General features: G+C 38.1%; 1 protein-coding gene across 11 annotated transcripts in view; it reads left to right on the forward strand.

Annotated features, from left to right (window-relative positions):
- MBD5 (methyl-CpG binding domain protein 5) overlaps positions 1 to 15,343 on the forward strand; it is a 184,491-nt gene that overhangs the window by 83,318 nt on the left and 85,830 nt on the right. For 3 of the 11 annotated variants that reach the window (XM_043505101.1, XM_043505099.1, XM_043505098.1), the window contains one exon: positions 1,151 to 1,224. The exons of the other annotated variants lie outside the window; for them this stretch is intronic. The gene's annotated coding sequence lies outside the window, so the exon portion shown is untranslated. The remainder of the gene's footprint in view (positions 1 to 1,150; positions 1,225 to 15,343) is intronic. 11 annotated transcript variants of the gene reach the window in all.

A 15,343-nucleotide genomic window follows, 5' to 3' on the forward strand; every position in this document is an offset into this window, starting at 1 on the left:
TGTGTGTGTGTGTGTGTGTGTGTGTGTGTGTGTGTGTGTGTGTATTTAAACTTGCTAAATGCTCATATTACACAAAAGTATAATTAGGTCTATGGCCTATTTAAAATAACCAATAGACTTTTGTGGTAGGTGGTTTGAACACATCCTCAAATACTGATTTACTTCCTTCTTTCTGATTCTTGATGCTTGTTCATAGTGAGCACCACATTATCTAAATACTTGAATTTAATTTACAAAATTTCTCATCTACAAATTCACATTGGACAACAAGAATAATTTGAAGCATTCATGACCAATGTGGCTGATCCAAAAATATTAGGATTTCAACTTCTGCTGTTGTACTTTAACCTATATTACTGAATTGCTTCAATATTCAAACCAATATTCAATATTCAAATAAAGTTATCAAGGGGTTTATATCTTTTATCTTCTTACAATAAAAGAAGATTTGGTCTTCCGTTTCAGTTTATTGAGAATCACTTTTTGAGGAAAAAAATCCACTAGAATTAATTGTTAGATTTTGTAAAACTTTGAAAGATGTAATATTATTGCAATAGAAACATTAATAAATCATTCTGTACAGGTCTGTAGCATACTACATTGCAGACAGCCAGCGTGAGCTCACTAAACACTGTTTTATTAGTCCAAGTAATGATACATAGCTTGTATTAAGGTGCCTGAATATTTAATTTTATGTTAACATAATTTGTTATTTTAAGAGTGTTCTTCTCATGAAAGACTAGGGAAATGGTTAATTATTTGCTGAATGTTTCAGTAAACAATTTTAAGAATAGCACTTGGAGAAAAAAACATTTCATGTCTCTAAAAATAGCTTAGTCACATGACTTAATACTTTAGCACAAAAGCATAATTTACAGGATTAATTTGCAATCCCACTATATTTTTTGACATTTTCTTGCACAGAAGCTCAGTCTGAATGACTCAAATGACTTAATATTTCTCTGCATTGAGTGCTCAGTACCTAGTATAAAGCAAGATGATTTAGTGTAATTTATACAATTTGGGTCTCTGCGTTCTTTCTGCACACAAGTGTGATTTTTTTGTTTTGGTTTGGTTTTTTTTACTCTCGAATGCTTTGTTTTTGAATTCACACATTGCACAATTAATGAACTTTTGGGGTCATCTTAAGCAAGGGAAGAGTGTCTACCAACAGATCATATCCACTGACTATATTTCCAGCGGGCTGATTTTTAAAAAAAACATGTAAGTAAAAGCTAATGGAGACTTTTGGTTCCATTTTTACATCAGTTTTTTAATTATTATTCTGTATTTTATCACAACTTAATGGCCTATATGCAAAATGATTTACTGAGAAGCTGTCAGATAAAAGCAAGATTTACAAATAGTTAGTTAATTTGATATTTATTGGGTCAATATTTTCTGCACTTAAGTGCCTTTAGAATGTACAGTGAAAAGTTACTCATGTAATTGTTTGGCCATATATACTACATTCTAAAAATACTCATGAAAACTGAGTTCACCTTAAGTGATTTGGCTTTTGGGAACCAAGGGTCCGGAGTTTGGGTGAATAAATTTGGTCTTTCTATGTTATGTCCTTGGATCAACTTTTGAACTCCTAGTTCCTGTATTTGCAACATTGTTCCAGTGCTTAAAAAATATTTGCAGCTGAATTAGTTATGAGGTCATAATCAGAATGTGACCTTCAAGGATTTTCTTAACTTGGCTTTCATTTCCCTCTCTCTTGATCTGACAGAATTCAGAAACTACATTTGATGATTTTCTGGTGAACAGATTTATTAACTTAGGTCAGCAAGAGAAGCATTTAACTCTGTGACATGTTGAATGCATTTTTTAAATATTAAAGACCCTTTCTTGTTGTGCCTATTGCACTTTGGAAGTTCAAATTCTCTCTCCTTCAGCTGCAGAATGTTACGTTTGGCCTTTTGAAGCCTTCTTGTTTCTTGGTTTGGAATCTGTCTTTCTTACTAGTATGTAATACCATCAGTGTTGGGGTCTTCCAGAGCTAACTGAATGTCAATGAGCTGTGGGAAAGTTTTGCTGAAGCTGTGACCTGAAATGAGCTCTTATGAACTGATAAATCCATCTCACAGATCAGCCACATAGAATTAAGCTAAAAGCCATGCAACCAGAAAATCAGCCACTCATTCTCGCCCCAAACAATTAACATCTAGAGGGAAACTGCTCTTCTAGAAGTTAAGGTGTGGTAAGGGTCAGGAAATTCTCCCATAGGAAAGTAAATGTCAGGGGAGACAGAAGATATGGAAAAAAAAATGCTTCCCAGCCATTTGGAGGTCTGTTTTTGTTAGCCATATTGTCAGTTTTAAAAAAAGCAATCTTATGAAATAGAGTTATAAATATTGTTGCTCTTTATGTGCTAGAATGTCTTAAAATATTTCAAAACATCTAAATTAACATTATAGCAAAAAATATTTTGAAATATGTGACCAGAATCTTTATTATGTAGACAGGTTCTTGCTACATAGTACTTTGTTTTTTGCTTCTTTAAAGTTAGAACTTGTTTTCTATCCATTTTAATTAGGAAGTGAGTTCATTAGAGTTTCATGTTCGTGGATTGAAAAGAGGCCAGTGATTGAAAATAATAGGAATGACTTTCAGACATTTGAAAATGGAGACAAACCATTGTGGTCCTCTTCAGGTCACCTTTGGTAGAGGCACTTGGTAATATACAATGAGTCTTTCCTGAATGTGATGCAAGTGGATTGTATTCATAATGATGACTTAAAATTCCGTTCTACAGAGTAACTTCACTGTTTTAAATTGCCTCAGGTTCATACTTGGAATGTAAACTGTTAGACTGAATACAAATTTTATTTTTAAAAAGAAAAACAAACCTAAACTGACTAAATTGTTCTGTAGCTCTAATGTATGCATTAGAAATATATATAAGAATTAATTTGAGGGTACTTATTTCTTGATATGGAGTGCTACTTCGCTAAGTATAGAATATGTATTTATTTATTTATTTGTTTGTTTTAAAAGAAAGAAGGAAAAGCTATTACCTTCTTATCTATTCATAGCCAGAGCATCTCTCTCTCTCTCTCTCTCTCGCTCCCTCTCTCTCCAATTCTGAGTTCCTTTTCCCCTCTAATGTTCTAAGTTGTGGGGTGTTTGAAAAGGTATCTTAAATCCACTTTGATTCTTGTATGGAGCATACAAAAGGACATAATTATAAGAATATTGGTCACTTTAGAGAGTATCATTTAGTCCTTTCTAAGAAAACTACTTATGGTTTTGCGTCTTCATTTTCCATTGAGATTGTCTGGTTACTGAAATTCAGGTGAAAAGCTCTTTTATCAGAGGTATGTCAGTGATGGTAGCAGCCAACAGTTATCACCAGATCTCCAGGAAAAGTTACATGCAGCTTTCTCCATTTTTTTTTTTTTACTGTATATTGTCTAGACAATAGGTAATCCATTCCAGGGCTTCACCACCCTCCTAGTGAAAAAGTTTTTCCTAATATCCAACCTAAACCTCCCCCATTGCTACTTGAGACCATTGCTGCTTTTTCTGTCATCTGCCGCCACTGAGAACAGCCAATCTCCATCCTCTTTGGAACCCCCCTTCAGGTAGTTGAAGGCTGCTATCAAATCCCCCTCGCTCTTCTTTTGTGCAGACTAAATAAGCCCAATTCCCTCAGCCTATCCTCATAAGTCATGTGCCCCAGCTCCCTGATCATTTTTGTTGCCCTTCTCTGGACTCTCTCCAATTTTTCCACTTCGTTTCTGTAGTGGGGAGCCCAAAACTGGACGCAGTACTTCAGACATGGCCTCACTAGTGCCGAATAAAGGGGAATAGTCACTTCCCTGGATCTGCTGGCAATGCTCCGACTAATGCTGTTAGCCTTCTTGTCAACAAGGGCAAACGATTGACTCATATCCAGCTTCTTGTCCACTTTATCCACCAGCTCCTTTTCTGCAGAACTGTCACTTAGCTGGTCGGTCCCCAGCCCTGTAGTAGTGTATGGGATTCTTCCATCTTAAGTGCAGGACTCTGCACTTGTCTTTGTTGAACCTCATAAGATTTTTTTTAGTCCAATTCTCCAATTTGTCTAGGTCACTCTGGACTCTATCCCTACCCTCCAGCATATCTACCTCTCCCCACAGCTCAGTGTCACCTGTGAACTTGCTGAGGGTGCAATCCATCCCATCATCCAGATCATTAATGAAAATGTTGAACAAAACCAGCCCCAGAACCAACCCCTGGGGCACTCCACTTGATATCGGCTTCCAACTAGATATCGAGCCATTGATCACTGCCCATTAAGCCCGATGATCTAGCCAGCTTTCTATCCACCTTATATCCATTCATCCAATCCATACTCTTTTAACTTGCTGGCAAAAATACTGTCGGAGACCATATCAAAAGCTTTGCTAAAGTCAATATAGATCACATCCACCACTTTCTCCATATCCACAGAGCCAATTATCTCATCATAGAAGGCAATCAGGTTGGTCAGGCATGACTTGCTCTTGGTGAATCCATGTTGACTGTTCCTGATCACCTTCCTCTCCTCCAAGTGCTTCACAATGGATTCCTTGAGGACCTGCTCCGTGATTTTTCTGGGGACTGAAATGAGACTGTAGTTCCCCGGATTCTCCTTCTTCCCTTTTTTTAAAGATGGGAACTATATTTGCCTTTTCCCAATTGTCCAGGACCTCCCCTGATTGCCATGAGTTTTCAAAGTTTTAATGTTCAATATTTCTGCAATCATATCAGCCAGTTCCCTCAGCACCCTTGGATGTATTAGATTCGGACCCATGGACCTGTGCATGTCCAGCTTTTCTAACTAGTCCTTTACTTGTTCTTTCACCACTGAGGGGCAGCTCACCTCCTCCCTATACAGTGCTGCCCAGTGCAGCAGTCTGGGAGTTGACCTTATCTGTGAAGACAGAGGCAAAAAAAAAATTGAGTACTTTAGCTTTTTCCACATCATCTGTGTCAAGGTTCCTTCCCCACGCTGACCTCTAGTGTACAGATGTGGGGACCTGCATGAAAGACCCCCTAAGCTTATTCTTACCAGCTTAGGTTAAAAGCTTCCCCAAGGTACAAACTTTTACCTTTTGTCCCTGGACCTTATGTTGCCACCACCAAAGTGTCTAACAAAAATAACAGGGGAAGCGCCCACTTGGAAACATCTCCTCCCCAAAATATCCCCCCAAGCATTACACCTCCTTTCCTGGGGAAGGCTTGATAAAAATCCTCATCAATTTGCATAGGTGAAAACAGACCCAAACCCTTGGATCTTAAGAACAATGAAAAGCAATCAGGTTCTTAAAAAAAGAATTTTAATTAAAGAAAAAGTAAAAGAATCACCTCTGTAAAATCAGGATGGTAACTACCTTACACGGTAATCAGATTCAAAACACAGAGAATCCCTCTAGGCAAAACCTTAAGTTACAAAAAGACACAAAAACAGGAATTTTCATTCCATTCAGCACAACTTATTTTATCAGCCATTTAAACAAAAACAGAATCTAACGCATATCTAACTAGATTGCTTACTAACTCTTTACAGGAGTTCTGACCTGCATTCCTGCTCTGGTCCCAGCAAAAGTGTCACACAGACAGAGAGGATCCTTTGTTCCTCCCCCCCCCCCCCAGCTTTGAAAGTATCTTGTCTCCTCATTGGTCATTTTGGTCAGATGTCAGCGAGGTTATCTTAGCTTCTTAACCCTTTACAGGTAAAAGGGTTTTTCCTCTGGCCAGGAGGGATTTAAAGGTGTTTACCCTTCCCTTTATATTTATGACAATCTGTCACTAGGTTGCAATAAGGGTTCCACCCATCATCTGGTCTGATCTCTTGTAGCACACAGGCCATAGAAGTTCCCCCACAAAAATTCTTAGAGCATATCATTTAGGAAAAAAATCTAATCTTGATTTTAAAATGGCTGATAATGGAAAATCCACACAAGCCTTGGTAAAGTGTTCCAATGGTTAATTACCCCTCACTTTTAAAAATGTGAGACTTATTTCCAGTCTGAATTTGTTTTGCTTAAACTTCAAACCTTTGGATCTTATGTCTTCATCTGCTACATTGAAGAGCCCATTATCAAATATTTGTTCCCCATGTAGGTACTTATAGATTATAATCAAGGCACCCCATAACCTTCTTTTTGTTAAACTTAATAGATTGAGCTCTTTGAGTTTATCACTATATAAAGCTTCTAAACTTTTAATCATTCTTATGGCTATTCTCTGAACCCTCTCCATTTTATCAACATCTGTCTTGAATTGCAGACACAAGAACTGGACGCAGCATTCCAGCACTGGTTGCCCCAGTGCCTCATACAGAGGAAAAGTAACTTCTGTACTCCTGCTTTTGCATCCAAGGATCACATTAGCCTTTTTGATCATAGTATCAGGTTCAGCAATATCCACCATGATTCCCAAATCCTTTTCAGAATCACTGTTTCCCAGGATAGAGTCCCCCATCCTGTATGTATTGTCTACATTCTTTGTTCCTAGAAGTATATATTTACATTTAACCATATTAAACTACATCAAGGATCTGCAACCTTTGGTATGCGGCCTGCAAGGGTAGGCCCTCTGGTGGGCAGGCCAGTTTGTTTACCTGCTGCGTTCACAGGTTCGGCCGATAGCAGCTCCCACTGGCCACAGTTCGCAGTTCCAGGCCAATGGGGGCTGCGGGAAGCGGCTTGGGCTGAGGGATGTGCTGGCTGCCACTTCCTGCAACCCCCATTGGCCTGGAGCAGCGAACTGCAGCCAGTGGAAGCTGCGATCGGCCAACCTGCAGACTTAGCAGGTAAACAAACTGGCGCAGCCCACCAGGGGGCCTACCCTGGCAGGCCGCGGGCCAAAGGTTGCCAATCCCTGAACTACATACTGTTTTCTTGCACCCAGCTTACCAAGCAATCTGCATTGTTCTGTATCAGTGATCTGTACTCTTCATTATTTGCCATTCTCCTGATTTTTGTGTCATCTGCAAACTTTATCAGTGAAGGTTTTATGTTTTCTTCCTGGTCATTGATAAAAATGTTAAGTAGCATAAGACCAAGAACTGATCCCTGTGGGACCCCATTAAAACACACCCGGTTGATTTATGATTCACCATTTACAGCTACATTTTGAAACCTATCCGTTAGCCAGCTTTTAATCCATTTAATGTATGCCATCTTAATTTTATATTGTTGTAGTTTTTTAATCAAAATGTCATACAGTACCAAGTCTTGTACTATAAAGAGAGTCTGCATAGCTGGCCCTATGCTAAACCCCACCTCAGCAGTCCCTAACAGGTGAATGAGACACGGGCAGAATACTGCTGCCCTCCAGCATTTGCTAGCTGCTACAACAGCCTTTTGGGTTAGAGGATCTGAGACTCGAAGTGTAAAACTGGCACACAGGCCCTTTGCCTATCAGTTCAGATCCTCCATGAACTGAAATAAACCTATCCCTGATTGGTGACGACTTCACAAATAAATACTACACCAGCTCTACCATCCTTATTTAGTTTATCAGTGTACGCCTGTTGCATGATGGGAACCTAGTTCTTTCCTGATAGTTCTGAAATAGTGTTGGTACAGGCGAATATTTTACAGACACAATCATTCTACATTTACAGTGAATTTTCCAGTAGTTCAATCTTTGTCATGGATTGTTCAGATACAACCTCTTGCTTCATTATATTTTTAAAGTCAGTTTGGCAATATGTGGTGATACCATAGTTTACTCTTTCTTTAAAATTAAGTTAATTGTTGTTAACCAACTATAATGCTAGATTATGAAAAATAAATTGCCCTGAATAAAGGGCATTAGAGAGTCACAAACTCCCTCACTGCTCCACAGGCAGAAACACTCTGGAGTGATCTATACCTGGCACAGTGTATGCTGGCCAGTGCACCATCCTGGCTACTGCATGGTTGGAGGGACACCACAGTTCTGTAGAGACTATTTCTCCTCTGACGCAGTGAGCATTAGTAGGAAGATCTGGCACAGGGCTTGGCTTACACCATTAACTTCCTTTTACTTCCATGTAAAAATTCATCAACTCTTCTTCCCCACTCAAAACGGGCAGTATTATTAGTTTATCATTTTAGTACCTATAGTATCATATGTTCAGTATCAATAGGAGTATTCAAAGAAATTGATAGGTAATGTATCCTTCACATTATCAATGACATTTTTTTTAAGTTTTTTTTTTCCCCTAGCCACCATTGAAACAATATAAAAACTTTATGCTTTCGTTGATTCATGTATTTTAAGGCCAGAAGAGACTTTTGTAGTCATGCAGACTGACCACCTGCATAACACACTATGACAGCAGACTATCCCAATGCAAAGGAAACATAGGAGGAAAAGTAAGAGGCCAGAATGTAAAAATATAGAAATAATTATTAAGGATGAGTACAAAAGAATAGCACAACCATGTAGGAACAAAATCGAAAGGCTAAGACTCAAAAGAGTTGCTCCTAATAAGGGGCATAAAAGACAATCAGAAGAGGTTCCCCAAATAAATTTGGAGCAAGAGAAAAATGAAAGAAAATATATGTCCACCACTTAACAGGAAAGGAGAGCCAATAACAGATGACACTAAAAAGGCTGAGGTGTTTAATGCTTATTTTGCTTCAGTCTTCACTGAAAGTTAATTGTGACCAGATACTTAACACAACTATTATTAGCAACAACAGGGAAGGAACACAAGCCAGAGTAGGAAAGAAACAATTTAAAGGATATTTAGATAAATTAAATGTAATCAAGTAAGCAGGGCTTGACAAAATTTATTCCAGGGTATGTAAGAAATTAGCTGAAACAATCTGTGAACAATTAGCAATTGTCTTAAATTAAAGAACTCCTGGAGGACAGATAAGATCCCAGAAGATTGGAGAAGGGCAGACATATAGTATGTGTCTTTAAAAAGGGGAACAAAGAAGATGCAGGAAATTATAGAATCAGTCAGCCTAACTTCAATACTGGGAAAGATACTGGAACAAATTGTTAATCAATTATCAAACAATAAATTTGTACCTAGGGGATAACCGAGTGATAAATAAATAATAACCAACATGAATTTCTCAAGAATAAAACATGCCAAGCCAGTCTAATTTCCTTTTTCAACAGGGATACTGGCCTACTGTGTGCAGGAAAGTAGTAGATGTGATTTAGCTTTTGACACTGTCCCATATGACATTTTCGTAAGCAAACTTGAGAAATATGGTCTAGCTTAAATTACTGTAAAGTAGGTGTACAATTGGTTGAAAAACCACTCTCAAATTGTAATTATCAGTGGTTTGCTTTCAAGCTGGGAGGATATATCTAGGGATCTATCTTAGGTCTAGAACTGTTGTATATTTTCATTAGTGACTTTAACAATGGAGTGGACATTATGCTTATAATATTGGCAGATGATATTAAGCCGTGGGGGGTTGCAAGCACTTTGGAGAGCAAATTACCTTGATATATTGGAGAATTGGTCTGATATCAACAAGATGAAATTCCATAAAGAAAAGTGCAAAGTAACATTATGACAGGGTGTCGTCCAACTCCTGTCTCTTTTCTAACCACAAACCACTCAGAAACATTTTTCTGGTCAAACACCTTGTGCAGTTTATTTACAGTGTTCTCCCCACCATCCTTACAAATTGTGCAGGATTGTATGTACAATAGTGTACACCCTTAGCGCGCACAGCCTTGGAGAGGGGAGACAGAAGGTATCTTTCCTTTCAGAGATATCTCCTGGCTCTGACTCTCAAAAGCCTGCCAGTCTTTCTCCCCCCACCCCACCCCCGCTTCCCCATTTCCTTCCTGTGCCTTTCTACTGTCTGGGCTAATAGGTTAATTAGCCTTGGAGCTCTCTCCAGCCCATTCCCAATCGGTCAATTAGGCACAACTTTGCCTCTTAGGTTTACTCTGTGGTGATGTAATTGGTGACACAGTGGTAAGAGTGTTGGTACAGCTGCTGTTGCTCAACACTGTCTCACAAGGACACTTTAGGAAAAGTCAAATGCACAAATACCAAATATGGAATATTTGACTAGGCAATAGTACTGACAAAAATGATCTGGGGGTTATATTATAGTGCAGAGGTTCTCAAACTCTGGGTCAGGACCCCAAAGTGGGTTGTGACCCCATTTTAATGGGGTTGCCAGGGCTGGCTTAGACTTGCTGGGGCCCAGGCCTGAAGCCCGAGCCCCAGCGCCTAGGGCTGTATCCGAAGCCCAAGGGCTTCGGTCCTGGGTGGAGGGGCTCAGGTTACAGGCCCCCCTGCCTTGGGCTGAAGCCCTTGGACTTCCCCCCACCCCCAAGCAGTGGGGCTCAGGCGGACTCAAGCTTTGGTTCTCCCCTTCTGGGGTCATACAGTAATTTTTGTTGTCCAAAGGGGGTTGTGGTGCAATGAAGTTTGAGAACCCGTGTTACAGTGGATCATAATTGAATGAGAGTCGATAATGTGGTGCAATTGTGAAAACGGCTAATATGATTTTGCGGTGTATCATTAGGAGTGTCACGTATGACATGGTAGGTAATTGTCCCCCTTGGCACTTCAGCTGGAGTACTATGTCCAGCTTTTGGTACTACTCTTCAGGAAAGATGTGGACAAATTGGAGAGAGGCCAGAGGAGAGCAACAAGAGGAAAGGTTAAAAAAAAAAAAATTTGACATGCTTAGTCTTGAGAAAAGAAGACTGGGAACGGTAGAGACCTGATATGTCAAGGGCTGTTATTAAGAGGATGGTGATCAATTGTTCTCTAGGTCCACTGAAAGTAGGACAAGAAATAATCTGCTTACCCTGCAGCAAGAGAAACTTAGAAGGGGTTTTATGAAAAGTTTTTTAATTTTAAGGATAGGTAACTACTGGGAGGTTGTGGAATCCCCATCGTTGGAGGTTTTTAAAAATAGGTCAGACAAACATCTGTCAGCGATGGTCTAGGTGTACTTGGTCCTTCCACAGCAAGGGGGGAATAGACTACACCTAAGTGACCTTTTGAGGTCCCTTCCAGCTCTACATTTCTATGATTCTATAAACACAGACCATAGAATTTCACCACTAATTCCTGCATCAAGTCCATAACTTCTGATTAACAACATCACCATTTTTGGAAGATATCCAAATCTTGATTTAAAGATATGAATTCCACATATATTGGAAAAATGTATTATATAATATTTTGCACTTCTATAGCACCTTTCATTCAAGCTTCTTGGAATTCTTTATAAACATGAGTGAATTAAACATAAGACCCTTCTGAAGCAGGATGTCATTATTGCATTTTACAGAATGGTTAAATCAGTCTGTCTGCTCTAAGGAAATTCATACCTGTGCAACTAGGCCAATGAAGTTACACCATTGCCCCTTCCCTCCCCCAGCCCTCCACTCCCCGCAGTGCGGAAATACTGCACCAGCACAAAGCAGAGCTCACACTGGTACAGTTGAGGCCAGTATCGTAACAAAGTAAGCAGCAGTAGTTCAAACCCCCACCCCAAGTTGGTGCAGTTTAAAAATGTATCATTTCAATTCATCATAGCTCAATTTTAAGATTGCCACAGTCTATCCTTTGTTTTCCCCATTTATGGGCAGGTTTGCAGGGGGCTCTCTCTCAAAATAGAAAGTAATGTATTATGTCATCATATGTGCAGCAATACTTTACTCCTAGAATTCAGTACAACAAAGTAAGAACAGCAGAGAGAGGAAACCTTTATCCTCACATTTGTTGTGATTAAGTTAATTGCTTAAGTGAAAATAACACTTCACAAAATGTTCAAAATTAATCTCATTAGTCAGCAGAGTGCTGAGTTTTAAAAATTAAAAACACTCCAGAAATTAAATCAACAGGCATTGTTTTCTAATTAGATGACAGTTGAGAATCCTAATTAATTGCTTTGAAATACTTAAACAGAGATTAATAATTAGTAAGTAAGAGCCAAATGAGGTCTCATTTTAACTTTGCATAGCCTGAACATCAAGATCTTTACTTTGGGAAGCTAAATATTGATGTTGTGCTTCCATCCCCAGAGCTATGCTTTATAAGGGCATTTCCTCTTATGTTACCATGTAGTTTGTTTGTTTGTTTGTTCTGTGTTCTTATGTGACACTCATCACTGTGTTATCTAAAATTATTCCAATGTTAAAAAATAAATAAACTGACTTTCAGGCAAGTAAAGTTTTTCTCTCAACTCCTCCCTACCGGAAGGAAAGGTTTATGTGGTGTTTGTTTTTAGTTATAAAGAAAGCTAATAAGTAATTCTATAAAGGAAAGCAAAGTTTTAAAAAAGTGAGGTTTGTCTTTGGATCATGAAATGGGAGTTTTGTGGATGTTCTTAGTTCTTGCAAAAGTTGTCTACAGTCTGGGGCCCTTCTCCAAGAAAAAGCAAGCCCTATTTCCTGCACGCACACAGAAGTCAGCAAACATCCATCAAGTCTTATAAGTATCCTTTCTCTGGCTGCACAGTAGATGCTTTGGACATTCATGGAGTTATTAGTTTTTTAAATTGTATAGGCTAGTTTGGATATATTAGGTCACCAAAATTTAATTAGCTGTGTTTAGATCTTACTAGTTAAACTCAGTGAAATAAATGTTATGTTTGTAGTTTTGTGATAATGCACAAGTTTAGACTGTTGTTTTTAGTTTCTAAATTACTGGTATTTTTGTTTTTCACTAAATTTTCCCATTTTACCATGGGTTTAAAAAGAACTGAAAAAGTTTTACTTGGAGGCATTGACTACATAGCACGGAGAGGGATAGGTTTGGTACATCCTAAAATGCAGAATTACAAAAAAGTAAGAACATGGATTATTAAAAACTAAAGCACATTAAGCAATAATTGGAGAAAGCTTTTTTTTAAAAAAGTGAAAACACAAATACCAGTACAGTGTTTTTATATAGTGTTTACATGAAATACCTTTTAACATATTTCCCTGAGTTAACTTCAAAACAAAGCTAAAAAGAATGTTTTAAAGCACGGTATAAGGAGAGGCAGTGATTTGGTGTGGTGAGAGTGGAAGAGCATTCAAGATAGATAGGACAGCATAAACAAAAGAGCAACTTCCTAACTCTTGAATTACTAAGAGGTTACACAGAGAATATACATAATAGAATGGTGTCTGAGAGTCATTACTTTAGGATGGAGCGAGTATATGGAGAATTGACAAGATATTAAAAAAAATTGCTAGTCAGGAGGAACAGTCATTTTTGTGATGTTGACTTAGTAGAAGACCTTAAGTTGGTGAGAAAAGGAGGGATCTCAGAAACTAGGTCGAGGCCATGTACTCTGTGGGTGATGCACTTTCACTGTGGAAGCTGTCATTCTTTGATTACATCATTCACTTGTTGATCCTTATTGGCATTGAAATCTACATTGATTCACTAAAATGTTCACTAACTTAATAGTGTGATGCTGCTATGCCACTGCCCTTCTTTCCCCTCCTCCTTCAGTTCTCTCCTAAGAACTTAATGTTTTTGTCTAGCTCTGCACTACTAACTATCTACCTAGAATCCTTTGACCTGTGCTTTCATATAACATTTACTATAAAAACAACATCATGAGAAGTAATTCTTCCATTTTACTCAGCACTGATAAGGTCTCAACTGGAGTATTATGTTCAGTTCTGGGTGCCACATTTCAGGAAAGATGTAGACAAATTGGAGAAAGTCTAGAGGAGAGCAACAAAAATGATTGAAGGTCTAGAAAACATGACCTGCAAGGAAAGATTGAAAAAATTGGATTTGCTTAGTCTGGAGAAGAGAAAACAGTGGGGGCAGGGGAGACACACACTTGTCTTCAGGTAAATAAAAAATTGTTATAAAGAGGGTGATAAATTTGTTCACGTTAACCACTAAGGACAGAACAAGAAGTAATGGGCTTAAATTGCAGCAAGGGAGATTTAGGTTGGACATTAGGAAAAACTTCTAAACTTTAAGGATAGTTAAGTTCTAGAACACATTACCTGGGGAGGTTGTGGAGTCTCTGTCCTTAGAGGATTTTAAGAACAGGTTAGACAAACACCTATTAGGAATGGTTAAATAAAATTGGCCCTGCCTCAGTGCAGCGGGATTGCACTAGGTGACCAGTCAAGGTCCTTTCCAGTCCTACATTTGTATGATTCTATAATTCAGTTGTTGTTGTTTGTTTTTTATTAAAGACCTCTAGGACCAAAAAAGTGTACCATGATTAAACAGTTGAATTATATCTTTTCCCCCTTTCCTTTGTCTGTCATTGGACTCCATTATCATTTTTTACTGCCTGCCTGAAGGCTTGATACTAGGGATATGCTGAGTGCTTCTTTGGCAGTGATCAACACTTCGTAAGATCAGATGTTTAAAATGTAAATTTCTAGTATCATGCATATCTTATTATAGGTTCTACATAATAAAATAATTAAAGATTGCTACCACACCAATGTGGCTAACAAAAGATTTGTACAAAAATGTTCATGTCAGCTGCTTATTTTTATTAATTATATATTGATATTAATGTGCAATGGCTACAATAAATAATTTTGATAATTTATCATTACACTTAATATAGTGGAAATGCATACAATACTGTTGTAGTATATTACACTAAGCTCACTTTCCACTAGTATTCCCCAACATATACATGCACAAATATATGCACGTGACTAGTCAAAGAATTAAATTATAATGTTATGTGCCACTGTGTATGAGAACTTTTAGACAAGAACCAAGGCCCTATTCCAGCAATTCACTACATGCGGAGTCACTGGCTTCAGTGGTGCTCCACACGGGTGCAGTAAATTGCAGGATCAGAAGCCCAGGTTTGCCAAGCTGAGTAGCACAGTTCATTGTTTTCTGTTTAGGGCCTTCACTGCAGTATGTTGTATGCAATACTTATACCTGAAAAAAACTGACATGTTAATTCCATGTGGCCTATGTGTTAAAATTATACATATGCTCCTATTTTTATGATATTAAAATTCTGCTGTTGCTGTTCGCAAATCCTTCCGCCTTGAACACTTCTCAAGGTCAAAAGGCTTGATAGAAAGAAGCCTTAGTCTAAAAAGATATTCTTGGCTGAAACAAGCGTTTTGTGCCTCCTTCCTGTACTAGTTAAAAATATTTGAAAATTTTCTACGCAGGCAGTTATGCAAATTACTCACTGTTTATCATATTTTTCAAGCCATGTATAATAGGAAATGGCTGATCTGATCAACACTAGATGTTTTTAAATATCATGGTATTAATCAGTGTTAGCTGATACAATACATTGCAAAACCAATAAAAGAGTTACTTAAAAATAACTTGAAATATATTTTCAAATGTATATTGGCTATACATTAAATGTACATTGGGTACATTAAATAGCAACATGAACAAAAAAATTACTTCTATTAGCAGGGTGAGAGATAG

Source organism: Dermochelys coriacea, chromosome 11 (assembly GCF_009764565.3).
Source record: "Dermochelys coriacea isolate rDerCor1 chromosome 11, rDerCor1.pri.v4, whole genome shotgun sequence".
NCBI classification, from domain to species: domain Eukaryota; kingdom Metazoa; phylum Chordata; order Testudines; family Dermochelyidae; genus Dermochelys; species Dermochelys coriacea.